Raw genomic sequence first — 24,621 nt, 5'->3', positions numbered from 1 at the left:
TTACTTTTATGTATTTAATAGTATCTGGTTGTATATAAATCTTGTACAGTTCAAAGTTAAATCACCTTCTCCAGTTATTGTTTTCATTTACACCATCAAGTATACTCTGCAAAATCTTTCTCTCAAATATTGCGATACAATTTTCCTCCAGTTTTGTCGTTGTCCAAGCTTCAAAAGCATATGTCAGGACTGACCTGACAAGAGTTTTGTAAATTAAGAAAGCCGTATTTCTAAACAGAAACCGAAATTTAATAAATCTTCTCATCCCAAAGACAGTCCGATTTGTCAGATGGAGTCGGATTTTCATTTCAGGAGACAATCTGTTATTAATAGTAATAATTGATCCTAAGTAAGTAAAACTCCTGTTTCAAATCTATAAAAATCTATTTCAAGATAGGGGTGTGGGACTCTGTTTCTTGATAATAACATATATTTTGTTTTATCTGCATTTATGACTAATCCCATTTGTCTTGCAGCCACCTCAAGGACAGGAAATATATCTTTCAGGGCAGGAAGAGAACGAGCAATTACGTCAACATCATCAGCATATGCAAGTAGTTGTACTGATCTAGTAAATATGTGACCACTGGTATTGATGTTTAAATCACGAATAACTCTCTAACGTGCAATATTAAAAAGAAGACAGAAGAGAGAATCTCCCTGTCCAACACCGTTAAATACGTCAAGATTTTCTGACAGAGACCCCATAAACTTAATCTTATACTTTGTATCTTTCAACTTAACTATCAAACATTTTACCATTTATTTGGTAATTTTAAACTTTCGATGTCTTTGCCTCTTACCAAATAGAAGAGTAATAATCTGTTTACGCTTCTATGGTTCATTTAAAATAACAGTTTAATTAGATGGTTGATAGGAGTTAGATGACTGTTAATTATGTCTTATTGTGATATTATTTCTCAATTATAATAAGGGTTAAAGGGACAAAAATGATGGTTTCAAATGCTTCTATAAAGTGTTTTAAAGATAATAAACATCAGATATATCATTCATTTTTTACGAGATAGTGGGATTTATTTATTTCATTGGGTACACATGTGGGTTTCTTTTTAAATACAAAGAGCGACTTAACTATTTTCAGTTTGAAAAACAGATAGCTTGAATTTGCGAAAGACAACAATAATATACATCGAATATTATAGTGGGATTCGAACCCGTTGCGTATACACTTGAGAGTGGTTAGCGAAATACTAATATTTCACATCAAGGTTCAATGAAAACAACCATATATTAATGGGATCTCAATTGCCGCTGGAGTTGTCCTTCCGCCAAACGCTCTAAAGCGTAGAGGTAGTGCAGTGGTCGGCAAACTTATTAGCCAAAGAGCCAAATATGAACATTACAACAATGTAATAACAAAGTGGGAGCCAAATTTGCTTGCAATGCAAAGCATCGGCAGAAAACTTCCAACATTTGCACAAATAGAAGTTATCGAAAAATCGATGAAAAATTTTGTACCGGAACCACAAACATGCACAGCAGGTGTAATAAAATCGTATAAAAATACCTGTAAGATGTGCAGTTAGATTAAAAAATGCAACTTTTTAATAAGACAGGACAACGGCAACGGTGGATAAGACATAACTGTTCACACTGCAGGTCTGTGATGCCAATTTGTACCCCCACTATTTTAAAAAAAAGTATGCTCGCATGCTTGTGGTACCTTTGTTTCACACCGGAGTACGCCGAAAACATACGAACAATTTCAGCCGGTAACTTGTACATGGTTTACGTTTACAAAAACTAATAAAATTAAACTCTATGTTCGTTACGTATTTTCTCAACAATATAAAATTTTTATAACCTATCTATCTATTAACTTAAACAAAAAATTATGCATGTTCTCGATTTATAGAAGAATTTTAATTTATCAAAATAAGATGTAATTTTTTTCTTACCAAGTTTTTTTTTTTACATGAAAATATTATTGCGCCTTCCGTGGATATTTGTGCCAGAGCCGCACTTAAGGAGCCAAAGAGCCACATGCGGCTCTGGAGCCGCACTTTGCCGACCACTGAGGTAGTGGGTTCAATATCTTTGTGCTGCCTTTCTCCTTTTAATGCTATCTGTTCTGCAATCTGACAAAAGATAAGCAATCATTTGCATTAAGCTCATGACCCCCGTGTATCTAAATCAAATCTATTTATTCACTGTTAAACATCTGCGGCTTTATTTGAATCCACTACGACTACGCTTCCGTTTTGGGACAGTCCTGATGTCATAATTTTGCTTACTATGTTGCAGTATTTATTTAGTAACAGACTACTGATTTAGTTCAACCTTGTCTGGTTATTTGGACATTTACGAATGCATATTTTTTATAGTTTTAAATGCTGTTAGATGTCAACGAACAGCTTGAATAGTAAAAAAAGTGACCGACGCCAAGTTAACAGGTGCTTACTAAATAAATTGGAGGTTATCGAAATAAAGATGTTTGCACCATCTCATACTATACTCTACTATTAAAATTACCACATTTACTACCAAACAGCAGAATAATAAAAACTCTATTTTATTAACTGTATTTTATTGTTTATTTTACCAAATAGTCTTTATCAAAGCGCCGTAGTAAAAATTACCTTGCTTTTTGGTGTTCTCTTTAACCAGAAACATGGTAAATTTGACCATATTCTGGTAGTTTTGACATACTTTTTTTCTCTTTGTGAAATTTATGATACTATAATGAGAAGTGCTGAACATGCATATGTTAGTTGTTTAATTATTTAATTGATCTTAACTTCTCAAACTTCTTTTTTTCTTTCTAGAAAATACTTTAAAAATTCCAGTTTTAGTGAAAATTTTCGTAATATATATATATATATATATATATATACCACGTATAACTAGAACGAACCTGAATTTAACGAGATTCCGGATTTAACGAGGAAAATAATTTTATAATCATGGAACAAAATATTAGAAAACTAAACTATTTTCTAAAGAAAGAGAAAAATCACCCTACTCTATCAATCATTTCAAATTTTCTTGTACATAGTTTTTGTGAAATATTATTTTAGATACCATTCACAAACAGTTTCATCATTTTTCAAAGTTATTCAAAATCAGATGGAACGTTCAGAGAAAGAGAAATGACAGCTAAACTGGACACCACGTCAGCCCATTGTTTGGTTTCAACAGATAAGGAAAGAATTTTTAGGGGGGTGAAATAACTCCAGAGATGCGTGTGGGGGGGGGCAGAAACATTACTGGCTTTCTTGGGTGCGTCTTTCCTTGAAAACATACTTTTTATTGAGCAGATTTAAAATGTCGAAAGGAAAAGTTTTATCCGTAAAATCAAAATTATACAGCTCTGAGAAAAAGGAAAAATAAATAAATATATAAACAGTTCGGACTTTCATCTTCGACTGTCTCCACTTTTTTGAAAAATAAGAAGTGCTTAATGAAAGCATATGAATGTGACCAATTCCAAAAGGATGAAAAGATGCGGAAAAGAGGATTTAGATGAAGCTTCATTAAAATGGTATGTTCAGAAAAGGAATTCTTGTTTACAATAACTAGGCCCATCATGAAAATCCAAGCTGAAAAATTTGCACCTCAACTAGGATACATAGATTTTTCATGTTCCTATAGGTAGCTTCATCGTTTTAAGCAAGTCACAGCAGCTGTGCTGGAAAAATTAGCAGTTAAACTGCTAATGAGATCGATAAAGGTGTAACTGGATACCATAACTGTTGGATATCGCATGGAAAGATTTGCGGGAAAGTTATTCTGAAGAACACATTTATAACGTGGATGAGGCAGGCCTCCTCTATATTTTAACCTATTATGAAACGCTAAAATTTAAGGGGGGAAATTTTGTGGGTAGTAAGTGAAGTACGTCTACCACTACGAAAATGCAATTCCAATTCACTAGTACATAAGACATGTTAACTCGACTCCATGTTGGGGTACCTTTTCATAAATGAATGTTGACATTGTCGATAACTGCTATCCCAACATTGGATGACCCAGACGTGAGGTGAACGCTCCTACCTTGAGAAAAACTCCCTCTTCGATTGGAAAACGCCTACTTCGATGGATGCTTCCAATCGCACTGTTGACTTTCTACTTGTGACTGCGACATTATCCACCTCCTCCCGCTGTTGCTACTCAGTCTCGATCACAAACAACATCGTCCTGTGACTGCTAAAATCATCACAGGAGCAACCACGGCCTTGAACTTATGCAGCTCTCCCGTCATCTCAAAAAACAGCAATGAATCAACTAATTCTATCTCAGATATAATTCTGGTGGGGGCGTACTGTAGTTCGTTAACCACTTCAAAAATGCAATTCCAATTCATTAGTATATAAGACATGTTAACTCGATTCTATGTTGGGGTAACTTTTCATGGATGAATGTTAACATTGTCGAAAACTACTCTCCCCACAATAAGTTACAGAAAAATAGCTTGCCTATTGATGGATCGTTGCGTTGCAACATGTCAGAAAGGGATAGTAAAAAACGCTTTACTGTAGGTAAATCTGAAGAACCAAGATTCTTTAGCAGAGTAAAATGCCTGCCAGTGACTTATAGATCTAATAATAAAGCATGGAGAACTTCAGAATTATTTCTCTCATTTTTGCGTGAGTGGGATAGGGTGCTTGAAAAGCAAAAAAAAAGAAAGATTGCCCTTATCGTTGACAATTGCTCAGCTCATCCACATGTTAGCAATTCAAAAAAAGCATAAAGCTTATTTTTTTTGCCTCCTAACTCATCAACTTCGGTTTTGCAACCTCTTGATCAAAGTGTCATAAGCAGTTTCAAATGTCATTACAGGAAGAAAAACTGAAAATATCAGACAAAATGGGAAAAAAGAGGATTTTGAAACGAATTGTAACGAGCGCAAAAAACAAAACGAAAAACGGACCACCCTGAATAACTTTTGTTCCAAGGATCGGATCTTCACATTTTAGGACTCTATTTTAATGGCTCGAGGGGGTGGGTGACTATGCTAATTAATAAATGCACAAGATATTTTAAGTTACAAAATATGACACAAAAACGTACTTATTCTGAATAAACATGCCCTTTTTTTTCAACGGATTTTGATTTATGACCCCCAAAATATATGGGGTAGCCGCAATCTGGGAAATATGATTCCAATAGTTTGGTCAGAACAGCGCCCCATAGTTTGGACCCCTTCATGTTAGTTTTACTTCTTGTGTATTCCGCTATATCTAGAGAACTTTTTAAACGAATTGAAAAAGTTTTGTACACAATTATAATATTCATTTATCCAAAGATAATTCCGTGTAAAATAAAACTTTTAGTAAATATTTTTTTATTTAAAAAAATGGTTGAAAAAATTTTCGCATAATAGGTATACAATTTTTGCATCATTTCAAAGAATATAATTTTGCATGGCAAAGTACAGAATTTGAGTAAAATTGGTTGAATAGTTCCTGAGAAATTGAATTTAAAGAAAGTCAGATCATTAAAATCGGAATATTCAACCGATTTTGATCAAATTTTGTATCTTGATATTTTAAAATGATGCGAAAAATGTTATGTGTTACGATTCAAAAATTTTTCGACTTTTATTTAATAAACTAATAAAAAATAATAAATATTTACTATAATTATTTTTTGCATGGAATAATCTTTGGATAAATGAATTTTATATCTGCGTGCGAGAAATTTTCATTTCACTCAGAAAGTTCTCGAGATATGGCGAAATGAGCAAAAAGTAAAATTAACATGAAGGGGTCCAAACTTAGAATCACTCTCCTGATCAATCTATGTGGACCATATTTCTCAGATTGCAACTACCCCCTACTATATTTTGGGGGTCAAAAATCCAAATCCGTTAAAAAAATGGTATGTTTATTCAGAAAACGTACGTTTTTTAGTCTGATTTCGTAACTTAAAATATCATTTGCATTTATCAATTAGCATATTTGAGGTCCCCCCCTCGAGCCACTAAGATTATTCAGGGTGGTCCGTTTGTTTTTCTTTTTTTTTGTTGCATTGCATATCGATTATTTCTTTTTGCTAAACCATAACTATTAAAAGTACAAAATAAAGATATATCTTATTTTTGATTGATTGTAACTACTCTGCTAATGTTAAATTACTACAAATCATTAATAATTTCCTTTTATCCACTATAAAATTTTCTTCTGCTTTGAATACCAAATAACGTTGATTTTACTGGTCATTAACATTTAATTAAAAATCTCATTAGATGGAGGTCATTCTTGACTGTTTTATAACAATGATTGTGTTGAAATATCTCACAGAAACTAGCCTATGGGACAAGTCTTATAATGTAAGCAGTTCTTAATTGCAACATATAAAACTGAAAAAAATATATTTTAAATCATGTGTACCATTGATATTTTTTTTTCAAATATTAATAAAATAGCAGAATTTTTGTCGAAGAAATTCAAAAAATAGATAATCGAAATAAACATTTTTTTCCTTCTCGGCAGAGATTCCTTACAGTTCAGAAATAGTAAAACCAGTTGCTTTATGCTATAAATTATTCATTTAGTTTTGAACATTTCTCTGTTTCATATCAGGAATTATTAAACTGCTCCCCTGTGAACCTAAACATGAATACACTACTCTACAATAACGGAAGAGACACTTTCAGTTTTTGACTTTTTTTTTTTAAATTTCTCAATAAATACTTAAAAGATTATTTTGTAGCTTTAGAGGTGTTTAGTCCATGCGATTTTTCATACTTAGAAATAAGATTTAAGGCTTTCAGAGATTTGAAAGGCTGACAATAAATTACGAAAGAAAACAGTATTTTTAACCATCCTGTGCTAGAAAATCGAGCTATTTTTAATAACTGTGTAAAATTTCGTAAACCTTGAGTAAATATCAAAGGAAATATGGAGATTTTTATGAAAAATTAATTTTTTTGCCTTACTTGTTTTTTGCTATAACTTTATAAATATTCAATGGAAAAAAACTCCTTGGAGTAATTTAAAATTAATTACAAAATGAATGATTTAAAAATTTAAAAAAAAAACTCGTTAAAAACTGCGCAAAGATATAAGTACTTAGCTCTTTTATATTGCGCATGTGCAGAAAAAACTTAAAAACGTTTTTTCATATAAAAAAATTCAAAAATAACAACCTAAGTAATCTATACAAGTAACAAGCTTACTGTTTGATTTTCTAGCATAGGGTGTTCAAAAATACTTGTTTTCTTTCATCATTTACTTTCAGTCTCCCAAATCTCTAAAAGCTTTAAATCTTATAGCTAAGTATGAAAAATTGCATGAAATAAACTTCTCTAAAGTTATAAAATAATACTTTTAACATTTCTTGAGAAATTTTAAAAAATGTGAAAAATTGAAGGTGTCATTGTAAGGTAGCGTATTTGCATACTTAATTAGGAAAGCAAGAAAGCTAAGCTAGATATTTACGAAATGTATTAAAGCTAATTTAAATTTACCTATTCAAGCTAATTTTTTCCAATTATACCTATGCATACAATATTTTTATTTCTGATAACTGAATTCATTTAAAAAGATCTGGTAAAACTTATTTAAGAAAACTGTCTTTATCAAAAGATTCAAAAGCTTTTACCTTAAGCTATGCTGTAAAAATAAATATTAACCAAAGTGAAGAATTCGAAATACCATCAATTATTCAGAGATAGCCAAAATCAGGGTAAAAGAAACCTACGAATGATGAAAGGTTGCTCAATAATAACTTTACCTTAGGAAAGAAAATTAACGCAAATTTTTCGGAAAACACAGCAATTTTTTTTTATTCTTGTACATACATTACATGTTCTTGAATATATAATTGGAATCTGCCCCGTAGAAGATATATTTTATTTGATTAGTCTAACTGATTCTACGAGTTTTGTTGAAGCGTGTAATACATTGCGACTGCTTTCTTGAGGAAAAAAAGTATTTTATATATACAGCAACGAAAACATTTTTGTTGTGGAAAAAATCTTTTGTTTTAACTGCAATTTCTTTTTTAAGAGCAAAAAATTTGTTTTAATCTTTTGAATAGTTAAAAGTTAATTATAGATAGCTACGAAAGCTATTTCCACGAGAATTTCAAAGTCTCAAGCAATTATCCAATTTTACGTAGCAATTATCTTTTGTTGTAACCACTAAATGTTTGTTTTATTTTCTGTTTTGGTAAAAATAAATTTTATGTGACTACAAATACAGTTTTCTTGTACTTTTTTATTTTAACAGTTATTTTTTTAATAGCAAAATATTAGTTTTAATCTTTTGTTTTGTCTTAAGTGAAATATATAGCTATACAAAAGCAATTTCCTTACACAAAAAATCTTTTATTTTTAGAGCAAACGATTTGTTAAATTTTGTGTTTTGTTGAAAGTAAATTATGAATAACTAGGGCAAAAAGAATCTTACAAAAATTTTTGATTTTAACCGCCAGCAGAATTAAAATTATATGTATTTATGACAGTTTTCAGTGATTTAATGTCATATTTTGAGGCAGCAAAGTTGCAAAAAGTGGAGACAAACGTCCTAATTTTAAAACCTTTGTTATCACACATCATTTTTCGATGAATGTATTTTCATTAAAGATTGTCCTAATATGGTGAAAAATGAAACTTTTACCGGCCGGTTATAGGTACCTGGAAAAAATGTTATTTTTTACCCGACCAGTTCCGAGTACCGGGCAAGCATTTCATTTGCTGCACATCTGGTTTCGGGTACAAGTTAAAATTTCGATTTATTGCTCTGCCAGGTATTATGAAAATATTGCATAAAAATATGAAAATTGTATAGTTTTATATCGAACAATTATTTTACAAGACATATTACTTGGGAACTTTTGTGATAAATAAGAACATATGTTCTTTGATTATGTTCAAATAAATTTCAAAAAAAGTTTTTAAAAGAAATTTGGATTAATGTGAAACATTCTTATGAAGTGGAGATATTACTTATTGATTTACTTAAATACAGCTAGTGTTAAACGTAGAATATTTTAACAGAAAGGATATATACTAAAAGAAAATTGATTTACCTATCAATCATTCAATAACGAAATTCAGTGAGAACTACCTTAGTAAAATTTTATTCCATATCCCCCGTACAATATTATCCACATGGAGCCCGCAAAACATCATTATTATCCCAACGGTACCAGAGTTGTAGGAAATTTATTTTGTTTGGAGTAAAAATAAGTTTCAGTTTAATTTAATTATACTTTCTAGTAAAAATTTCGTTTTTAAGCAATCGATAGCTCATTTTTTTCATAAATGTTTCGCTTTAATATCACACGTAAATTAACTTATACTGAAAATGTAATAAAATGTTTTCAGGTAAGTTTTTTGCTGATTTATGTAAAAATAAAACGGTATTTTTTTTTTAAATAAAAACTATTTTCTACAGTTTATTATGTTGAAACAATTGTCCCTATTTTATGTGCTTTTGTTTACTAGGAAATTAATCTTCAATAATATTTAAATTAGTAATAACATTCGAATAATTAATGTGAAATTTATACGAAAATATCCATATTCTGTTTAAAACTGTTGTCGATTATATTCCCATAAAATGCTTAGCCTACAAAACCCAAATAATAAAACATATTATTAAATTTACTCATTTGCTGAAATTATATTAAGTATGAGGCATAAATCGCTTTTTCTATAGTTATCTTTAAATTGTATTTATTATTATTTCATTGACCTTAAAAAGATATAAATATAATTTCTTATTTTGTATGTATTTAGCTATCTTATTAATTTAATTAAAAAATAAATTTTTTGAATTTTCTTGTCCCTCTCTTAAGCATACACTTCTGTTAAGCGAACATGTCCCCCACTTTTCCAAAGTCCCCGTGAATTAAAATTCTGTACAAAATCAAAATATGTCGCAGCAGAATTTACGGAGTGAATTTTGCAGCACTATTTTCGTGAATCCGAATTTGTCTGTAACACCAGACTGACATTATTATTGTACAAAATTCAGCTTTATCTAAAATGTAGTGAAATTTGCAAATGTAAGATCCTTATATATAAAAACTGCTACCGTAAACCGGGGCGAGTCTACCCATTTTTTCAGTTTGTCAACTTTCAAGTCGTCAAACTTTTGTAAATATTAAGGAAAAAAGGCTTTTAATAGGTGTTTCGGAATCGCTATTTATCCCTCTTTAAAGCTGTGAAATCGATTTTAGAAAATATTAACAGTTACGCTGTTACTGTATATTTTTATAGAACTGCTGACAAATCTCTCGTATGGGGCGAGTCTACCCATTCTACTAAAATGAATGTTAACATTGTAAATAATCAAATTTTACTATTAAATTGTTATTTTAGTTACTATATAGGATATTTATGAAGTAAAATTCATAACTTTATTATATATTCCATTTTTTTATTCATAAAATAACACAAATTGAGTATTTGATCGATTATCACATTTTGATCACAGTTTTGTTTTTATAATCATTAACATTATAAAATAACATTTTTTTCTGATTATTGTTGATAAAAATAAATTAAAATTAATATAAATTTACAATTAAATAATTAATAAATAATAATAATTAAAGATTATTAACAAAATCGAAATTCAAACATTGGGAATCATGAAAAATCCTTTTCCCATTCTTTTGGGAGGTAATAATAATTTATAAATAATAATTTATTTAACTTGCATTAAATAAAAAAAGTTAATTTTGTAATATAAAAATTGAAAAAATAGGTAAAATAAACATATTTTATATTTACATTTATATTTAACCTATAAATTTTCTTATTAATGATAAATTTATCAATGCAGAATTAAAATAATATACTCAAATTCATTTAAAATGACTTAATTTTAATATAAACAAAGTTCTAAATTATATTATTATGCTTTATTAAAACTAAATACGAATGGGTAGACTCGCCCCGCGAATTCTGGCTTTTTGTTTACAACAGCAAAACTTACATTCTTTTTGTTTTTTTTTATATAAAATTAATGTAATCTTAGTCTTAGATAAGTTTATCACTTAACCAAAGTGAAAATAGTAATAATAATAATATACTTACGGAGCACCAACTAAAAGTTTGCTGATTTTCAATACAAATCTCTCAAAAGACGTTTGAACAGGTCGGTTAAAAAGACACCAAATAAATAAAAACGGATCAAACTACTACAGCGCCATCTTCCTTAGAGTCTGAACTAAGTCCTCCATTGGTAAAAATTTTTTTATTTGCAATTTAAAATAGTGAAAATTAAATAAAACTAAAATGGGTAGACTCGCCCCTGGATGGGTAGACTCGTCCCGGTTTACGGTACTTAAATTTAAGTTTAATTTCACATAATGAAACTAAAAAAATGGAATAAATTCTTAGACAGTCTAGTCTGTAATCAAGAAGCAGAAAAAGTCTTTACTTGTTGTTTTTTGCAATGTCCTCTCACTTCAGCTTTTTAACTTTTATTCGAAACAAGTTTAGAGACGTGTTGAAAACGAATCTCATAATCCCATTTTCCAAATAAAAATAAACTGCAGATTTTCTAAAGAATTGAAATAGTTATTCTACAGTCAATTCTAGATTTTTTGTAATTCTGTTTTAACTATAAAAGAAACTTCAGTTATTTTGTAGATAACGTAAAGTAATTTCTCAGTAATTTATTTTAAAACAAAATTTTAGCTACTGTAACAAAACTACTGTAGTTTATAAAGACACTTTAAAATCCTAAATGTTTAAACTGTAAATCCGTGGTAAATCCGTGTAAATCCGTGGTGGAACAGTTACTGTTTCAGAATAATGTTTTTGATGTATTTACAGAAATACTTCAGTCGTTTTGTATTTTTATATTGATTTTGATGATCCCACAATTGATGTCTTCAGTCTTTCTCTCCTCGTTAATAAATGTTCAACTTTTTATAATGTTTTTTATTATTATATATTAATTTCTTATATTTAGGTAAAGATACTAAACATATATATTAAGGATTGAGAGACAACATAAACTAAACTTTTTAAAATTAACAAATAACTTTGTTTGAAAGAAATATAGCTCATCGTATTTTCAATTGAAAATGAGCATAAGATTTATGCAACTGCTTGTTTTTAAATTTTTTCTAAAAATCCAGAAGCTAAGGCAAAAAACGCAAATCTTCACTGTTAAGAATTTCTAGAAAAAAAAATGGTTAATGAATAATTCATTTAATTGTTATGATACCGTATTCAACGAAAACAATCAAATAACCGTAAAAGAGATGGTATTGAAACTGTGAGAAAAAAAGACATTTATTAACCAGTAGGATTAAAAAATTTTGTCCGTTTAGGCTAGAATTCAACTGAAACACTCATAAGACACTCATCTTCTATTTAAATGAGTTCCGCAGTGGACTGATTGTAAAGATACTGTTCTCAGTAGAACACCGAAATCAAGCATCACGGGTTGCTGTCAGTAAGCGGGTAGGTGACCACTTTGATGAGCTAACGGAGGGACTGAGGAAGCACTGTATCGGTCCACGTGAAACTGTTCTTCCGTAAAGTACTTGACTTCGTGCTCAAATCGTTGGGCTACCAAAGCAGAGCAGCCATTCCTTCTGCAAAGGATCAAAATTCTGATGGCATGTCTTCGGATCATCCCAATATCTCCTAGAAAAGAGAAGGCCTCAGCACGGGTTACCATAAACAAGAAATTTGATCCTTTAGTAGTCCAAACGTAATGACATATTTCGTATTACCACCACTGCGCAGCTTAGAAGCTTGAACGCAGTGACATCTTTCTTATTTTTCATCCACTGCGCAGTTTATGTTCGTTACGTCTGACAACTAAATTTATCCGAGTCGAGATCTTCTTTCTCCTAGAAGGTGTTGATCATCCTCGGTCAAGTCTACCAGGCCGCACTCCGAAAGTCCATTGGGCAACTCTATCGTGACGTAATTAAAATATATACTTACCTATTTAAAAGAAACTCTGACGTCAAATCTTAAATGTACCCTGTGATGGTTTTCTTTCGACCTACAAGCAGCAATGTCGTCAAAAATTTTATCAGATTTTTTGCTCACTCAGTAAACAAGAAAAGAAATCTACAAGCATATATCGCAGCTCGCATAATAAAGCTTATATTAGACTATGATTATTTTTCCATTTATTTCAAATATATTTGGAAATATTATTAAAATCACAAAACAAGCATAATATAGAAAAACATTTGCCAAGACAATAGTAATTGCTGTAATTTTTCAATGTGATATAACAAAAAGAAAAGAATAAAAAATTACACAAAAACATACAAATATCTAATGACTTAAGTTATTTATATGAAATATATTTTCATATTTGATGCATGGTTTTAATGTGTTTCAAAAGATTCATAATTAAATTTAATCATGATGTTAAAAAAGAAATAGCATTTATGTATAAAGAACTTTATTTTATGTGATGAATTTAATTTTAGTTTTGTGTGGGTGAATGCTTAGTCTTCAAAAAGAAATGTAACATATTTTAAATAAATAACAATTTCTATATTTTAACTTCAAAATTTACAACTATGCTTATTTTAAGAAAAAAAAGGCTTTATTAAGTACGTAATTATTTTGTTAGACACATGAGTATAATCATTTCCCATAGTACACTTTCTATGTATAAAATCTATACTTTTAAATAACACATTCACAAATGTTATTGATTTAATTATCAATGGGGTGTTTGTTGTGGAGTGTTTCTCGAACTAATTTTTGTTGATCAACATAGTAAAAAAACAATGAAGCTAATAATTGCTAATATTTTGATAAAATGCACCCCTTGTCGCAAGTCACTGTTTTATGATAATAAATCTTAACATCGAATCTTACATTACCCAAAATTAAATGTGAGAGATATGTTAATTTCAGTGTTAAATTCTTAGATTAGCATGAAACATTTACTCTTAAGTATGACATTCATTAGTATAAGATAATCAGTATGTTTTAATTTATCTTGCGCATATTATAAATCTAATTTTACACATTGAGTTAACCTGTTCCTCTTTCAGTATAAATAAACTTCAAGAGGAGTAATTTTTTAGAAAGTAAACCTCTAAATTATCCTTTAACATGTAACTAAAAATTTAAATAAAAATATACTTCCACATTATAGCTTCTGACTTGTTCTAATTAAAAACAAACTTTTGACAACTTTATTTTCTTAGATAATAAATGAAAAATAATTGTCAAAATTATGGAAAAAATTTAGTTTTGTTACTTTTCCGTAACATAATATTAAAGAAATTTCAAACTCTTGTACTACACATAAAGTGCGTCTTTGTGTCATCAACCATAATGTACGTTTATTTTAAAACAATAGTCATCATGACTTTGAAGCTGCTCGCGAATAAAAAGTGTACATAATGACATTACAACAAAGTGCTTTTATTGACAAAAACACTTTTAAATTTTGAACTATTCGTTCTATTGACTTTTCATATTTGATTCAACGTAAAGTAAATACATAGAAAACAATACCTCACTTGCTTAGATAGCAATGTCAGTTGCGCTATTTGTACATTTTCTAAATAAAACCCTCTTACTTTCTGGATATTCATCAGATAGTTATGAGATTGCTTCATTCAATTTAGAGTAAAAAAAATGAGCCAGAAACAATACCTCAAGTAAAATGTAAAAAGTAAAATTAACACTAAGAAGTTTTATTTCTTTCCCAGTTACACTATTAAGACTACATTTTTGTGGATATTCCATAGCCAAGATAAATGTTAATTATAAAAAACATTTTACAATCAATAAATATCTTTTTTTATGAAATCATTACGCTGGATGCCAAGGACTAACCACAACAATAATTTCTGATTTAGTGTCTTATGCAAGCATACACATTATCCTCCCTTGCATTTAACAATAAAAGAATCGCAAGACCTTCTCTTGGAGCGCTTATAATTTTTGAGCTGCCACAAATTAAATATTTAGTTAACTTTTGTAGACAATGCAAGAATTTTGTCTTCGTAAATAGATGTATTTCATCGAAACAGAAGGAAACTGTGTTGCGACGAACTGTCCCTACGATGAGTTGTGCCTTAGATGAATTATCCTAGCGAGGAATTGTCCTGTCGATGAGTTGTACCACAACGATTTGTCTTCAACGAATTGACATGGCATCAATAAATACAGATTTGAATATCATTAGATTTAAAAAAAATCTCGCCCTTAAAGTGAATGAAGATTGCATGACATCAAATCAACTATTTTCCCACTAATAAGCTTTAACTAAATAGAAGCACTTTTGCGTCAGTCTTAATAATAGTATCACTACTCTAGCAGAAAATTAACTTGGGCTCTCATTTGAGCACTATTCATGAATCTTGGCTCAATAAGGTTTTAAAAAGCCTTTATTTTCCGATACACTAACCCTATATAAAATTGTCCCCATCACCCGATACTTTACAGCCACTTTAAAGCCAATATAGGCCCTATATAGAATTATTAGATTCCTCCGATATTTTTTTTTTTAATAACCGTCGTTGAACAGCCGACGCAATTTTTGGGTTTACGACTACTAATGTTCAACTCCGAAGCCTTGTAATTTTGAACTCAATCCAGAAGACTAGGGAACTCTTCCATCAAGTATTGGGAGAAAATTTGCCTTCGTGGAAGAAGTTTTGATGGAACTAACACGCATTTGCGTTACATGGAGAGGAAGACCACGAGAACCTCCTACGGTTAGTCAGACGGCAAAGGGACTCTAACACATAATCCGTCTACCACTGAGGATATTTCATGTCAGAATTGTGGTCGCTGCATGTGGGATGTGGATTCGTATCGAGCAATCATCAGTGGGATTCGAACCTTGATCACTTCATTGGAAGGCGAACGCTATATGCGCCCTCTAACGGCCGTATATAGACCGATATTGGCCCTATATAGGAACAATATTAAAAAAAACATCTAGTTAACCCATTATAGGTCCTTCGGTGCATGTTCATATGGAATCCATTGTGAACCAATTTTAAGCCCAACTGGGGTCAAGGCGAAATTGTTGCTAGAGTAGTTGTGCTAAAAGAAATATAAATAAAAAATAAAATTAAAAAAACGGGAAAAATTACGTTTTATGGTTTATCTGAACAATTTACAAAATAATCAAATTTTACTCCGCCGTTAAATTTGTCTAACTCTATATGCAATAAAATTTCTCGCTAACTGTATTGTCTTCTTCTAATTTTTACCACAATAAAACCTATTTCTAATAATCCATAAAGCAGAAATTTGATTGTATTTCTCAAATTTTTCAACATAAAACAAACAATTTGAAAAGAAAGTAATATTTATTGCATTATAAAAGATCACTTTAGTATTTTTAATCCAATGTGACGACGCAATATATGTAAATAACATAGAAGAAAGGTATTTAATAATCAAATTTATGCATGAATAAAAAGAAAAAAAATTAGTTACATTTTGATAGCTCACTTAAATATTTCAATTATATTTCAATTATATAACTAAATTTTGCTATATTTTTGAAGTAAATAAGCAAAAAAATCTTGTGGAATATAATTAAATGAGCTTAATATTTATACTTAGTTTGATTTAATATTAAATAATGTACTGAATATTTAACAATAAAATCACCTTGTTGAGTTAAGGGTTTCGCCATTATTCTATCTCATTAATTATACATTAATAGGGAATGAATTTATGAATTACAAGGCATCGTTGTTGACATTGACTTTTTAAATCCAATAATTACCGTTAATTAAATAAATACGAATCGTGTGTTTCTTGTGATTTAATTATCATTTTAAGTCATTTAATTACCATTTCAGTTAATATTCATTTCTATTCGTCGAGTGTATAAACGTTATATTTATTACATGAATAATTTGAATATCATTTTTGCAGGGAATGTTTTCATGTTTTAAATGTTAACGGTAGTGTATTTTTTTAACTAACTATACTTTAATTCCAAACAAATAATCAATTCAAATTAAATTTCTGTCGTTTTCTCTTTTAAATGATATTTAAAAATCGGAAACTTTAAAAAACGTAAATGAATAATGTGAACATAATGCACGTTTTTAGACAATTGTCATTTTAAAAGATCTTTTTTTCTAAAAAAAAGGATAACACACGTAATTTTCCAGAAAAAGATAAGCAATGAATAACAAAATAATAAATGAATATCAAAACAGCTATACTTGGATCTAAAGTTATTTTACAGTGTTTGTAAGAGGTAGGTAACAGAAAGAAATATCCATTTGGTATAAACTGCTCCTACAAAGGTCTTTTTTTGTGTCCGTGCATTAAACATACTTAAACAATGTTAACATAACTACTTTAGAATTAATTTTGCAGAAAAAGATAAGCAATGAATAATAAAATAATAAATGAATATCAAAACAGCTATGCTTGGATCTGAAGTTAACTTACAGTGTTTTTAAGAGGTAGGTAACAGAAAGAAATATCCACTCGGTATATATTACTCCTAAATAGGCCTTTTTCTGTAAAACATACTTTTGTTCTTAATGGCATTTTTCAACAGTATTAAAAGGTTTGTCTTTTACTTACTTTTCATCTGCTATTTAGAAATTTAAACAATGGAGGATTTCTGTGATTGGAAGTCAAAGTTAAATATTGTATCATAAATTTATAAGCTAAGCAATAAAAGGATTTTTCTAAAAAAAAAATAACTACAAAAAGAGTGAAACAATGAGAAGGATCGATCTGCTTTCTTATGCTTTAAGATAGGAGAGCTTCCCACTTTAGCTACTACAGGAAGCTCCCAAGCGCCTTGAAAATTATAACGGTTGAAACAAAATCATGAAAGTACTAGAAGCGGTTTCATTTGCTGATATACGTTTTTAAGTAAAGACAAATGTCAGTGTAATATTTGAATGTTTATATGTATTATCTTTGAAAAATAATGCTTGATGGACACAAATACTTTGACGTATCAGTGTTTGACCAATATTTGCTACTACTTTTTCAAATATATGAGGCTTTGTATTTTTTCATAGTTTGAAAAGCCATGCATATCAACACTCACGCTTAACCTATCTCCTACCAAGGAGGCAAAAATGCTACTAATAAGTGCCTTTGAGTCGTAGTGGCTCAGGTGATATTCGCCTTCGGTGATGGTTTGCCTTCGAACGAGGTGAACCGGGTTCGAATCCCAGCGATGACTGATCAATAGGAATTCCGCATCCGGCTTGCACCGACCACAGTGCTGACGTAAAATATCCTCAGTTGTAGATGGATCATGGGTTAGAGTCCCCTTGCCACTAGGCTAACCGTATAAGGTTTTCGTTGTTTTCCTCTCCATGTAATGCAAATGCTGGTCAGTTCCATCAAAAAGTCCTCCAATTTCTACCAATACTTCATCTAGGAGTTCCCTTGTCTTTTGGATTGGGTTCAAAATAACAAGGCTACGGTGTTGAACAATTAATGGTCGTAAACCCAAAAAATGGGTTGGTTGTTCAACGGCGGATATAAAATATAAAAATAATAAGTGACTTTAGGAAGAAAATAAATAGTAGATAATGTGCATTCAGAGGAAGGAAATATTTTCTAGAAGTTGTCCCTTTAAAAAAAAAATTTAGCAACATGGTTTCATGAATAATTAGGATATTCATAATATTATAATAGAATTTGTTAGTTCTGCGACACGGAGCTTTTGGTGTGCTCTAAATTTCCGCAACTATCATTATCATTATCCTCAATTATTGATCCCCAATTATCAGTTTATCGTTTACTGGTTAACGGCTGTTAATCATTTAACTGTGATTTTCCAATTGCGTCAAGTGATAATTTCCATGGGACGCCATTATTCCTTATTTAATAATAATTATTTTATTAATATTTCAAATATTTCTTTCATAAAATTAAACTGTAATTAAAAAATTAAAATCATAATGATTAATAAATACAATTCACGATTTTTTCAAACTAAGGGTGCACTCTTGATGAATGTGGTATGGCCGTTCTACTTAAAATGCATGAATAAAATTTCCATTTTCGAAATTCATATATTACATGAATATTTTATTTTGATAAAAAAGTGACAAAAATGTTGTCGGTGCAGCGTTAGAAAATATTTTGTAATAAAATGGTAAGTTTGCTTTCAAAACATTTGAATTCTACCCAAAATCTTTGATTTATAACAAGAACCGAAGTAAATAGTATCTCCATTTTTTTCTTACGATGAAAACCGAATGAACTTTTCTTCGAGCGGCATCGTCAGAACTGTTTGGAACGGGCTCAAAAACCACCATGTAGAGAACTGAACCGTTCATAAAAAATATTTTTTCTTCCAAATTAATTTCCAAGAATAAAGATTGCTAATCCAAAATAGTGAGTGATATGGAGTGCTCGCAGAAGAAATTTTATAATAATTACATTTGGCTGTGCGTCATTATAACTTCGAATTTTTTTCTTCTAATGAAGGTATAATGATAAGTATAGGTATTTTTATAATATTATAAAAATACCTATACTTATCATTTTTATAATTTTTTTAATTTTGTATAATTATAAAAATTATAAAAATGATAAGTATAGGTATTTTTATAATTTTGATAAATGAAGGTATTTTTATTTACTGTTACACATACGGATGCAGTTACACCTTATAAGCCCGTGTTAAGTTGCCGAATATATAGCATGAATTAGAGAATGGTGTTTGTGAACAGGGTGTTTATAAAGTCCTGGGTCCATTTTGATGCTTAATAACTCATAAAAAAATAAAGATAGATTAAAATTAATTACATAAATGGTTAGATAGACACAAAAAGTTTCATGACCCATGTCAATGAACTTCCACGTTTGCCCCCTTCGTCGCACGGAGAATATCAAATCGATAGTCAATTTCACGCCAGGTAGCGGCAAGCATATCGGCATCCAAAGAGGCTATTGCGGTTGTAATTCTGGCTTTTAGGTCATCAATGTTTGACACGATCCTCCTGTAAACACTGTCCTTTATAAATCCCTAAAGAAAAAAGCTCAGCGGTGTTATATCAGGTGATCTGGGTGGCCAAGGAATTGGACCTCCTCGCCCAATCCATCTTCCTGGGAAATGGTCATTCAAAGAACTACGAACGATGATACCCCCAATGAGGTGATGCACCATCTTGTTGCAAAAAGACGTGTGGCTGAAGCTCTTCTAGTTGTGGAAATACGAAGTTTTCCAACATGTCTAAGTATACGACTGATGAGACCGTCTTTTCTGTAAGAAAAGACGGTCGTGCATTAGTTCACACCACACATTAACCTTTGGGGAATCCCTTTGTGTCTCACGGTATTCATGGGGTTTTTCAGATCCCCATATGCGCACATTATGGCGATTAACAATGCCAGAAACATGAAACATTACAGCCGCAATAGCCTCTGTGAATGCCGACATGCTTGCTGCTACCAGGCGTGAAATTGACTATCGACTTGATATTCTCCGTGCGACGAAGGGGGCACACGTGGAAGTTCATTAACAAGAGTCATGAAACTTTTTGAGTCTATCTAACCATTTATGTTATTAATTTTAATCTATCTTTATTATTTTATGAGTTATTAAACATCAAAATGGGTCCAGGACTTTATAAACACACCCTGTATTATTACAGCCACTACCTCTACATTTCATAATCACGGTGAAACCGCTCGGCCACTGCGGCCCTTCAATCAATGAAGATGAAGGCTCTTGAAGTTTTTTATGTATCACAGAAAAGAAAAATTACTAGCAAAATATTTCATTTGTAATCAGTTTCTAATGTTATAAAAGCATAGTGAAGTAGAGTTAATGAGAAAAGTCAATTTATTTCCCAATGGTAGTGAATGAAAGCAAAAATTTTAATCCAAATAGAAATTTTCTGAAGATATTATCAGATTTTTAGAACAAACCTCTGTCTTTATCTGACTTTTTATAGTCTGTATGTGTATTTTATCAGCTTAAAATACATTTAGAAATGAGAAAAATATTTTTGGAACAAAACAGAACTGAGACATTCGTGTTCACAGTAATACAAAATGTTTAAAATTAAACTGTGAATGCTCAGAGGTCTGTAGTTCCGGGTCTACTGAATGGAAACGGATAAAACTTTCTTGGCGGAAACTTCAACCACATGATCTACGTAGCTTAACATGTATATGTTATGCAGATCATGTGATTGAGGTCGACGGAGGAAAAGAAAGGATTGAGGGGGAAAACTGCTTGACGAAAGCGATGTAAATGTTTATTAAGAAATTCAAGATCTGTCAAATCATTTTCACCACAAAATTTTATGTTTTTTCTTCTCATTTTGGGGCCCTTGGCAATTACCGATTAGCAGACCTGGACAGTGTATGCACATAAAACAGACAAATGCGTAAAATAAAATTTTCTGTTATTTTTTTATATTTTAATTGTTACATTTTTATTTTTTTGTCGCAGTGCCTCCTGTTGTCAAACTTTTTTAGCTGTTTATTTTCGACGGAAACCTCGACCGCAGAATCTACATAACATGCATTTGAAATTTCATCCGGATTCGTTCAGTAGTACGGGAGCTACACTCCTCTGATTACTGTCAGTTTAATTTTAAACAACATGTATAATTGCAACCTGAATATTTGTATATGGAAATGACGCATTTGCCACTCATCATCTTCCCGTTGATAACGTTGCGTCATATTCCCTTCAATGTTACATGAATCCTTCTAAAAATCTTTCTGGTGTCTTCTCTCATTATAACCTTTCGTCTTCTATTAAAAAAAAGGTTTACTGACAGAACATCTTAGAAAATTGTCCTTGGAGTTATTAATAAAATTCTCAAACGGGAAATCAAAATTTATACTGACTGACGGCAGCAAATTCAGTAATTAGGCAGGAAGAGTAATTTTCATTGAAACTTCTGAAGATGCAGATTCTCTATATCATCGTAACGCAGACTTCTGTTATCAGAAGAGAGTTTCTTACATTAGATAAGGATCTAGAGAAAAAATAATTGCGCTAATCTGACTGATAGCCGCTGCTCAATGCAACGTCTTGGTAACTGGACCCACATAGGGGACAAGATTGGTATCATGCATAAATTAAAATTCATTTCCCTTCAGCTTAATATACATATCCAATGTATTCCTTCCTACATGAATTTACATGGAAATGACTTGTCTTGCAAGAGCTGTCTCTCCTCCACTTCTTTCAAGTTAACCTTTCTTGACATTTTCTCAAAGATATAATCTCAAATTAAGAAGGATTGGTGAATATTCGCCATTGGTATCAGGGTAGCAGACCAAGCCTAATCTTGACACTTTCTTATAATAGGAAAATCTGCATCTCGCTCCTCGCCAGCAGCCACTTAAAGAGTTTAAACTTTTTTGAGGGTAAATAAAACATAACCACATTGCCCAACACCAGGCTTCACCAGAACATGCATTGGATTGTTTGGGACTCATGGGAGAAAATTCATTCCTCTCCTCTTCTTGTACATGATTTTTTTGAATGTCAACGGATTGTTAGATCTGGTCTAACGGAGTCAGACCAGATCTGAGATAAGCAACAACAACGATCTGTTTCAATGGCAAATAATTTTGTCGTGGAACCGTGATTCCATCGAAGAATAAAATTAAGTCCTTAGATAAAAGCTAAATTGTTATTTATTACGAAATTAATAAATTACTTTAGTTACCTCAAAGAAATGTATTTTCTGAAATAAAAACTTCATAGTAGTTAAAGGATTTGAGAAAAAAGTAAATAATAAATCTGATACTCTCTCGGTAAATTTATTATGGAAATAAATTATTTAAATATTTCCCATTATAAAAAGAAATACAACGTTAAAAAATTTTTCAATAATAAGATTATTTAATTTTCAAAACAGTCATTTGTGCAATTTTTATCTAGAGCAAACTTTAAAAATTGGTAATTGTAACTTAAAACTTATTATAATATCTTTCTGGAATAAATAACGTTGCTTAAAGTGAAAATAAAAACAATTTCGCAGCCTTACTGTAAACACACCCTTAACATTTTCTAAAATAACATAAAAATAGTAAGATAAAACCTAGATCTGGTGTTTGTCATCAAAATAATTCGAATCCAAATGATATGTTTAAAATAAATACTATGGACGGAAAGTTTGAAAGAGGAATCCTTCGCAGAAAGCCTAAATTTAGAAAAGTAATTGAGAACTATTTCAAATCTTTACTTTGCGTCAAACTTTCACAGCTCTCCTATTTACAAAAATAAATAGTAGCTTTTCATTAAAAGTGACTTTAATGGAAGTTTTCTGTGACATTTTATGGGCGGCTAGCTATTTACAAGTAAACTGAATACGTCATTATTTTAAAGGTATAATAATTATTTAAAAGCATTTTCTTGAAATATCTTTAAGGACATGCATAAGTTTTTTTGAGTTGACAAAGATAACAATTTTAAGTTTTGTTTATTTATATATATATATATATATATATATCTAGTTCACTTANTTCTGCTTTTGTCCAAGTTTGGCTGTTTTTCTAAATGTATGCCCTTCTATTAAATATGTATACTTATACATATATCAAAATATATGTATAAGTATACATATTTGATATTGTCAAAATTCCTAAATCGAACCATAATTGAATTAATGTTTTCCATTCAGGGTGTCCAAAAATTAGGAAAAAGTTTTAGAATTGCATTAATCTGAAAAAATCGAGGGCTTACTAAAGAGTTCACATTTTAAAAATGGAAACGTCATCTTTTCTATCTCTTTTATATATATATATATATATATATATATATATATATATACATTTATATATATACAATAAAGACAAAAATAATAAAAAGAAAAGAGAGAAAACGAAAAAAATTAAGAAACTTGATAAGTTTTATTAACTCCGCATAAGCTGCAAGCATATAGAGCTCATAAAAATAAGTTAAAATATAGAGAAAGCATGGAAAATAATAAAGATTAATGAAAAGAGAAGAAAAAAAATTATTAGAATAAAATATTTTTGAAGATATTTAAACAATTTTTTATTCATTAAAGAAACTATTAAAAACAATCAATACTATTGTATTGATATATTTTAATTTGGCTACATTGATACAATGTTAGAAAGTATTCCTTTTTGCGGTTATAGTCATGTGAGCTGATGAAGAAATTATACTTTTTCTTTATTTTATTCTCCGGCTTTTTAATAAGTTTTTTATTTTAATAAATAAAAATGTGTTTAAATATCTTTAAAAATATTTTTTTTCTTCTCTTTTCATTAATCTTTATTATTTTCCATGGTTTCTTTATATATATATATATATATATATATAGATATATATANTAAACTTCGTTGCTGTAATGCATTTATTGTACAAGTATGTTATAATTACAACGAATTTAAATATCACTTACGTGTATATTAGCTGATTTCACCCTCCAATTGTTCCGCCCTCACTATGACATTACTTTGCACTTCATTAATTAATTTTTTTCATTTTATTTTGTAAACACCGTTGAACAGCCGACCGATTTTTGGGTTTACTTCTATCAATGCTCAATTCCGTACCCTTGGAATTTTGCACGCAACTCAGAAACTGAAGGAATTCAAGCATTGCACAGACTAGCCTTCTTGGAGAACTTTTAGATGGAACTAACCCGCATTTGTGTTACACGGAGAGTCAACCCGCAAAAAACTGCTATGGCTGGACCAACGGTTTGAGGATGGTATTGTGTGATTAATAATATTGATTATTATAT

Source organism: Parasteatoda tepidariorum, chromosome X2 (genome assembly GCF_043381705.1).
Source record: "Parasteatoda tepidariorum isolate YZ-2023 chromosome X2, CAS_Ptep_4.0, whole genome shotgun sequence".
NCBI classification, from domain to species: Eukaryota; Metazoa; Arthropoda; class Arachnida; order Araneae; family Theridiidae; genus Parasteatoda; species Parasteatoda tepidariorum.
This window is presented reverse-complemented; position numbering follows the sequence as displayed.